At 30.2% G+C, this 10,000-nt stretch overlaps 1 protein-coding gene across 6 annotated transcripts in view; it reads left to right on the forward strand.

The window, feature by feature from the left end:
• The window catches only part of ATP8B (ATPase phospholipid transporting 8B), a 753,209-nt gene that overhangs the window by 182,536 nt on the left and 560,673 nt on the right, over window positions 1-10,000 (forward strand). The window lies entirely within an intron of this gene.

The raw sequence follows: 10,000 nt of genomic DNA on the forward strand, positions 1-10,000 counted from the left end.
ATTGTGATATTTTTTGCCTTATATATAGTGATTAAATTTGGAGATATAATTATATAGCATTATCCATTTTCAGAAATAGAAATTTAACTTGGAACCTGTCTGGTTTTGTTCATTAAGTTTGTTTCTATTGGAGTCTAAACTGCTGTGTATTCGTAGGTTTTTATTCATGAGATGTAGATGATATTATTTTGATTTTGACAAGTGTTCTAGAAAGATATAGTTTTACTTCTGTTCAAATGAATGCAATATATTTATACATGTGTATATATATATATATATATATATATATATATATATATATATATATACATATACATTTACTGTATATGCACACAGCTATAATCGTATAAATACAATAAATATAGTTTATATATATATATATATATATATATATATATATATATATATATATATATATATATATATATATTTCACTGCGTAATATTTATATAGATCCATATATGAATTTCTTATTACACATAAATATAAACATATATATATATATATATATATATATATATATATATATATATATACACACACAATTTATGTACACACATCCATTTATACATAAACGTATATGAATCCCATACGAACCTCATAAGATTTATTTACACCCGCCTCCCCCCCCAAAAAAAAAGAAAAAAAAAACTCCCAATCATTAGAAAATCAAGAAGGGAGCAAAGGTCCTTTGTGTGTCAGCATACCACTTCTGGATTACGTGTGACCAGCGAAGGCCTTAAAGCTGCAGGCAGAGTTGCCAGGTTGCCCTTTTTAATTCTAAAAACTTCAAATTCGACCTTTTTTTTTAAATTGGTTAGCCTTAAGCAATATCATAAAAAAGGTTGGCCTTAAATGCTATACTTCTGGTCTTTTTTTAATATTGAATTGGCCTTTTAAAGCTGTAGATGATCAGAAGTTGGCCTTTTCTCACTTAGAAAAACTGGCAACCCTGCTTGCTGGAGAGAACAAGGAACGTTGCCACTGGAATATAATCGCTGGGATGCGAAGTGGCTGGCTGGCGCTCTCGTTCTCACATAAACAGATATTTAAGTCTTTATGGGGGAAAATTTACCTGTGGGATTCGATATGGTTTCTCTGGAGAGGAAAATATAGTGATCACTCCGTGATATATATGAATTATGTATGTCTACTCTTTATATATATATATATATATATATATATACACACACAAATGATAGACATACATAATACACACACACACACACACACACACATATATATATATATATATATATATATATATAGATATACATAATATACACACACATATGTATATATATACTGTATATATATATTTATATAAATAGATATATAGCACTGGGTTATATATATATATATATATATATATATATATATATATGTATGAGTATGTATGTATATTTATATATATTTATAAATATATATTTATATATATATATATATATATATATATATATATATATATATATATATATATATATATATATATATATATATATATTTATATATATATATATATATATATATATATATATATATGTATGTCTATGTATGTATATATGTATGAGTGTGTATGTATGTTTGTACCCATGTATATATTAATACATGCATACACATATACTATATTCTTCATTTTCTAGCTTTGTAGCATGAATCGGTTGTTTGGTGTATGGCGTTCACTGTTGACCTCAGCGAAGGTCCAGGTCATTTTAGGGTCATTACCTCTAGCCAAGAGAACAACAACCTCCTCTTGGCATTTTTTTTTTTGAACGGAATTCTTTGAATGTTCACAGTTGAACAGTTGTGTCCTTGTAGACCCCCTTGTTACTTCGGCTACTGATGTGGACGATTTCTGTGCATGTTTTATACTTGATTTTCCATTGAAGGATGAATTTAGAATGACTTTCGTTTAGTTTGTGTATAAATGTGTTATGTATATATACATATATATGTGTGTGTATATATATATATATATATATATATATATATATATATATATATATATATATATATATTTATATATATGCACATAGACAGTTTTTTTTCTTTTTGTAAATCTTTGTATGTAAATATTTTTTGTCCAATAAACATTATTATTATTATTATTATTATTATTATTATTATTATTATTATTATTATTATTTTCATAACATACATATACTCATGTATATTACATATACTGTAAATATTTCATATATATTTATATATATGTATATGATGTGTATGTCTGTATATACGTTTGCAATATATTTCATCGTATTGATATACATCCACCTAAGTGATCATACACAGATTAAAAAAAAAACATTACTCACATTAGGCCTGTTGAAAATCTTCTCTAAGAGAGACACGATATTCCAGTCAGTCAGTCGTACCATGAGGTGGTTAAGCCACGTCTTCATTAAATTCGCGTCACGCTGTGGTTTCTCCTCTTGAATCTTATTGTCAAAAAAAAAAAAAAACTAAAAACTTTATTAATATATATTATTTAGTATCTAACCTTTCAATGAGAGTATAAGAAGAAGATACCTTTGATTTTTTTTTTTTTTTTTTTTTTTTTTTTTTTTTTTTTTTTTTTTTTTTTTTTTTTGATGATGATGATGATGATGATTGGCCAGGTGTCAGTGAAGGATGGTGATTTAGTGTGCATTTTTATCCTTTATTTACCTTTAAATTAAAATCATCTCAACACCGTTGGGCTGCAGAATTTCAAGAACCCGTGCTTGGCCCCAAGACCCATGCAATCTGCAACAGTCGAAGGATGACAATGATAAAGATCTCATAATTCGCCTTGGGAAATAAGGAGTGTTATAGGAATCAGGATAAAACAGCAATAGAAGAGGAAACAATAGATTTCTTTTAAATGTTACTCATGTCAAAATGAGTAAACTCATACATGTGGTGGTCCCAAGTGGGTGGGGTGAATGGCAGAAGTGGTCCTACTTGATAAGGCAATGTCACTGTCCTTATCCTTTGCCATTCATGAGCAACCTTTAAAACCTTTAAAGGGTGTTCTTTGTTTTTTAAGAAAAGGCTTAACCTTCATGAGGCTTCTCTAAACATTCGTGTATGTGACTGATGATATTTTTTTTTCTAGGAGGCTTACCTAGCTATTATTATTATTATTATTATTATTATTATTATTATTATTATTATTATTATTATTATTATTAGCCAAGCTACAACCCTAGTTGGAAAAGCAAGATGCTATAAGCCCAAGGGCTCCAATAGGGAAAAATAGCCCAGTGAGGAAAGGAAATAAGGAAATAAATAAATGATGAGAATAAATTAACAATAAATCATTCTAAAAACAGTAACAACGCCAAAACAGATATGTCCTATATAAACTATTAACAACGTCAAAAAAAGTTACGTCATATATAAACTATAAAAAGACTCATGTCAGCCTGGTCAACATAAAAACATTTGCTCCAACTTTGAACTTTTGAAGTTCTATTCTCGATTAATTGATTTTGAGGTCTCTGGCATCCTGAACTGTTCTTGAAAAATGATTTAAGAGTTCTCTGGCATCCTGAACTGTTCTTGAAAAATGATTTTGAGTTCTCTGGCATCCTGAACTGTTCTTGAAAAATGATTTTGAGTTCTCTGGCATCATGAACTGTTCTTGAAAAAAGGATTTTGAGTTCTCTGGCATCCTGAACTGTTCTTGAAAAATGATTTTGAGTTCTGTGGTATCCTGAACTGTGCTTGAAAAATTATTTTGAGTTCTCTGGCATCCTGAACTGTTCTTGAAAAGTGATTTTGAGTTATCGGGCATCCTGAACTGTTCTTGAAAAATGATTTTGAGTTCTCTGGTATCCTGAACTGTGCTTGAAAAATGATTTTGAGTTCTCTGGCATCCTGAACTGTTCTTGAAAAGTGATTTTGAGTTATCGGGCATCCTGAACTGTTCTTGAAAAATGATTTTGAGTTCTGTGGCATCCTGAACTGTTCTTGAAAAATGATTTTGAGTTCTCTGGCATCCTGAACTGTTCTTGAAAAATGATTTTGAGTTCTATGGCATCCTGAAGTGTTCTTGAAAAATGATTTTGAGTTCTCTGGCATCCTGAACTGTTCTTGAAAAATGATTTTGAGTTCTCTGGCATCCTGAACTGTTCTTGAAAAATGATTTTGAGTTCTGTGGCATCCTGAACTGTTCTTGAAAAATGATTTTGAGTTCTCTGGCATCCTGAACTGTTCTTGAAAAATGATTTTGAGTTCTGTGGCATCCTGAAGTGTTCTTGAAAAATGATTTTGAGTTCTCTGGCATCCTGAAGTGTTCTTGAAAAAGGATTTTGAGTTCTGTGGCATCCTGAACTGTTCTTGAAAAATGATTTTGAGTTCTCTGGCATCCTGAACTGTTCTTGAAAAATGATTTTGAGTTCTGTGGCATCCTGAAGTGTTCTTGAAAAATGATTTTGAGTTCTGTGGCATCCTGAAGTGTTCTTGAAAAAGGATTTTGAGTTCTGTGGCATCCTGAAGTGTTCTTGAAAAATGATTTTGAGTTCTGTGGCATCCTGAACTGTTCTTGAAAAATGATTTTGAGTTCTGTGGCATCCTGAAGTGTTCTTGAAAAAGGATTTTGAGTTCTGTGGCATCCTGAAGTGTTCTTGAAAAATGATTTTGAGTTCTGTGGCATCCTGAAGTGTTCTTGAAAAAGGATTTTGAGTTCTGTGGCATCCTGAACTGTTCTTGAAAAATGATTTTGAGTTCTATGGCATCCTGAACTGTTCTTGAAAAATGATTTTGAGTTCTGTGGCATCCTGAAGTGTTCTTGAAAAATGATTTTGAGTTCTGTGGCATCCTGAAGTGTTCTTGAAAAAGGATTTTGAGTTCTGTGGCATCCTGAACTGTTCTTGAAAAATGATTTTGAGTTCTCTGGCATCCTGAACTGTTCTTGAAAAATGATTTTGAGTTCTGTGGCATCCTGAAGTGTTCTTGAAAAATGATTTTGAGTTCTGTGGCATCCTGAAGTGTTCTTGAAAAAGGATTTTGAGTTCTGTGGCATCCTGAAGTGTTCTTGAAAAATGATTTTGAGTTCTGTGGCATCCTGAACTGTTCTTGAAAAATGATTTTGAGTTCTGTGGCATCCTGAAGTGTTCTTGAAAAAGGATTTTGAGTTCTGTGGCATCCTGAAGTGTTCTTGAAAAAGGATTTTGAGTTCTGTGGCATCCTGAACTGTTCTTGAAAAATGATTTTGAGTTCTCTGGCATCCTGAACTGTTCTTGAAAAATGATTTTGAGTTCTATGGCATCCTGAACTGTTCTTGAAAAATGATTTTGAGTTCTCTGGCATCCTGAACTGTTCTTGAAAAGTGATTTTGAGTTATCGGGCATCCTGAACTGTTCTTGAAAAATTATTTTGAGTTCTCTGGCATCCTGAACTGTTCTTGAAAAGTGATTTTGAGTTATCGGGCATCCTGAACTGTTCTTGAAAAATGATTTTGAGTTCTCTGGTATCCTGAACTGTGCTTGAAAAATGATTTTGAGTTCTCTGGCATCCTGAACTGTTCTTGAAAAGTGATTTTGAGTTATCGGGCATCCTGAACTGTTCTTGAAAAATGATTTTGAGTTCTGTGGCATCCTGAACTGTTCTTGAAAAATGATTTTGAGTTCTCTGGCATCCTGAACTGTTCTTGAAAAATGATTTTGAGTTCTATGGCATCCTGAACTGTTCTTGAAAAATGATTTTGAGTTCTCTGGCATCCTGAACTGTTCTTGAAAAATGATTTTGAGTTCTCTGGCATCCTGAACTGTTCTTGAAAAATGATTTTGAGTTCTGTGGCATCCTGAACTGTTCTTGAAAAATGATTTTGAGTTCTCTGGCATCCTGAACTGTTCTTGAAAAATGATTTTGAGTTCTGTGGCATCCTGAAGTGTTCTTGAAAAATGATTTTGAGTTCTGTGGCATCCTGAAGTGTTCTTGAAAAAGGATTTTGAGTTCTGTGGCATCCTGAACTGTTCTTGAAAAATGATTTTGAGTTCTCTGGCATCCTGAACTGTTCTTGAAAAATGATTTTGAGTTCTGTGGCATCCTGAAGTGTTCTTGAAAAATGATTTTGAGTTCTGTGGCATCCTGAAGTGTTCTTGAAAAAGGATTTTGAGTTCTGTGGCATCCTGAAGTGTTCTTGAAAAATGATTTTGAGTTCTGTGGCATCCTGAACTGTTCTTGAAAAATGATTTTGAGTTCTGTGGCATCCTGAAGTGTTCTTGAAAAAGGATTTTGAGTTCTGTGGCATCCTGAAGTGTTCTTGAAAAATGATTTTGAGTTCTGTGGCATCCTGAAGTGTTCTTGAAAAAGGATTTTGAGTTCTGTGGCATCCTGAACTGTTCTTGAAAAATGATTTTGAGTTCTGTGGCATCCTGAAGTGTTCTTGAAAAAGGATTTTGAGTTCTGTGGCATCCTGAAGTGTTCTTGAAAAAGGATTTTGAGTTCTGTGGCATCCTGAAGTGTTCTTGAAAAATGATTTTGAGTTCTGTGGCATCCTGAACTGTTCTTGAAAAAGGATTTTGAGTTCTGTGGCATCCTGAACTGTTCTTGAAAAGTGATTTTGAGTTATCGGGCATCCTGAACTGTTCTTGAAAAATGATTTTGAGTTCTCTGGCATCCTGAACTGTTCTTGAAAAATGATTTTGAGTTCTGTGGCATCCTGAAGTGTTCTTGAAAAAGGATTTTGAGTTCTGTGGCATCTTGAACTGTTCTTGAAAAAATGTGTATTTATGCGTGTAGTGGTTTCTCCTAAATGGTTGTTATTGTGGATCTGGCTTCAAGACGATTATGTGTCTGGCTTTTGTTTACGAGAATTTACTTGACTGAGCACGATCTCCAAATTGGTTTTTCATGATGAGACGACTCAGTTTTTTTTTTTTTTTTTTTATAAAGAAAGATACTGTCTGTCTTTCGATTACGTATTTTCTTTATCGCCCCTATATAATAAAGAGAAGTTCTTGCTTTATGTATGCATGTATATATGTGTGTATATATATATATATATATATATATATATATATATATATATATATATATATATATATATGTATGTATATTTATTTATGTATATTTTGTGTCTATATATATATGTGTATATATATATATATATATATATATATATATATATATATATATATATATATATATATATATCTTTCCGGTCACGCTCACCCTATTTAGCTGTCCCTTTTGACAGATCGAGTGCGCTAGTGTAGAATATCTTTAGATGTATGGATCTTCATCCATACATCTCAAGATATTCTAGTGAGCGTGACCGGAAAGAAATATATATATATATATATATATACATATATATATATATATATATATGCCTGAAACCTTTGTCCTGCAATGGACTAGAAACAGATGTATTTGTAGTTGTTGTATATACATATATATATATATATATGTATGTATATATATATATATATATGTATATGTATATATATATATATATATATGTATATGTATATATATATATATAATGTATATGTATATATATATATATATGTATATGTATATGTATATATATATGTATATGTATATATATATGTATATGTATATGTATATATATGTATATGTATATGTATATATATATGTATATGTATATATATATGTATATGTATATATATATGTATATGTATATATATGTATATGTATATATATAATATATATATATATATATATATATATATATATATATATATACACTGAACGTTCATGACTGATTACACTCGTCACTTCCATTCTAATCTTAATATAAATTTATATATATCTTTTATTAATGTTGATTAGCTTGATTTGCATATATTGCTATGTCTTGTTATCGTGTGATAGTGTGAAATATTTTCATATTCTCTAATATATCCCAAGTTATTTGCGTTTTCCTCTAATTATTCTCATATTTTCTAGTAACTCCCAATTTCTATCTGCGTTTCCTTTAATTATTCTCATATTCTCTAATATCGCCAAAGTTCTATTTTGCGTTTTCCTTTAATTATTTTCATATTCTCTAATATCGCCAAAGTTCTATTTGGGTTTTCCTTTAATTTCTCATATTCTCTAATATCGCCAAAGTTCTATTTGCGTTTTCCTTTAATTATTCTCATATTCTCTAATATCGCCAAAGTTCTATTTGCATTTTCCTTTAATTATTCTCATATTCTCTAATATCGCCAAAGTTCTATATGGGTTTTCCTTTAATTATTCTCATATTCTCTAATATCGCCAAAGTTCTATTTGCGTTTTCCTTTAATTATTCTCATATTTTCTAGTAACTCAATTTTTATATGCGTTTCCTTTAATTATTCTCCTATTCCCTAATATTCCCCCAAGTTCTATATTCTTTTACCTTTAATTATTCTCATATTCTCTATTATTTCCCAGGTTCTCTCTGCATTTTCCTTTACTTTTTGTTATGTATTTTACAGGTTTAATGAAACTTGATAAGAATGTTTAACAAAGCCCGGTTTTGCGTTAATGAGTTTGGTGTTTTAAATAACATTATGGTATGGTTCATTATTACCTAGTTATATATGGCTAGTAATTAGGCTAATTTGTGTCCCCCATCGACAATGAGGTTGTTTGTGGGAATTTTAGTTATGCATTGTTGCAACTAAATAATTTTTTTTTTTCTTTTTTTTTTACTAATTAGACCATTATAGTTTGTCTGCCATTAAGGAAGGTATGGTATTGAATTTTAATGTGAATTTTTGTTTTTAGAATGATTTATTGTTAATTTGGTCTTATCATTTATTTATTTCCTTATTTCCTTTCCTCACTGGGCTATTTTTCCCTATTGGAGCCCTTGGGCTTATAGCGTCTTGCTTTTCCAACTAGGGTTGTAACTTGGCTAGAAATAATAATAATAATAATAATAATAATAATGTGAAACTGAATGATTTATACTTTTTCCTGCAATGATAAAAAATTGCCGTAAAAAAACGCTAAATATCCTGGAATAAATGTTGAAAGGAATTTACCGTTTTAAAAACGGATGTATTGACGTTATATATTTTACAGGCTTAATGAAACTTGATAAGAATATTTAACAAAGCCCGGGTTTGCGTTAATTAGCTTGGTGTTTTGATTAACATTATGGTATGGTTCATTATTAACTAGTTATATATGGCTAGTAATTAGGCTAATTTGTGGCCTCCATCGACATTGAGGTTGTTTGTGGGAATTTCAGTTAGGCATTGTTCCAACCAAATAATTTTTTTTTTTTTTTTTTTTTTTTTTTTTTACTAATTAGACCTTTATAGTTTGTTTACTATTAAGGAAGTATGGTATTGAATTTTAATGTGCATCTTTGTTTTTAGAATGATTTATTGTTAATTTTATTTCCTTATTTCCTTTCCTCACTGGGCTATTTTTCCCTATTGGAGCCCTTGGGCTTATAGCGTCTTGCTTTTCCAACTAGGGTTGTAGCTTGGCTAGTAATAATAAAAATAATAATGTGAAACTGAATGATTTATTAATTTTTCTGCAATGATAAAAAATTCCAGTAAAAAGCGCTAAAAATCCTGGAATAAATGTTGCCAGGAATTTAGCGTTGTAAAAACGGATATATTGACGTAAAGGAGTGATGTAACAGAAATCAACCTGTAAAAGATAATAGGGTAAAACTACGGCGGTTTGTATTTTACTGAAATACGGCTGAGAACAGTGTATTTTTAAGGTGAATTTCCGATTAAAATTACGGTTATTTTTTAACTATGGTGATTTTCTTTCGTTAATGTCTCTATCATTTATTATTATTATTATTGTTATTATTATTATTATTATTATTATTATTATTATTAGCCAAGCTACAACCCTAGTTGGAAAAGCAAGATGCTATAAGCCCAAGGACTCCAACAGGGAAAAATAGCCTAGTGAGGAAAGGAAATAAGGAAATAAATAAATGATGAGAATAAATTAACAATAAATCATTCTAAAAACAGTAACAACGCCAAAACAGATATGTCCTATATAAACTATTAACAACGTCAAAAACAGATATGTC

This window comes from Palaemon carinicauda, chromosome 18 (assembly GCF_036898095.1).
Source record: "Palaemon carinicauda isolate YSFRI2023 chromosome 18, ASM3689809v2, whole genome shotgun sequence".
In the NCBI taxonomy this organism is placed as follows: Eukaryota; Metazoa; Arthropoda; class Malacostraca; order Decapoda; family Palaemonidae; genus Palaemon; species Palaemon carinicauda.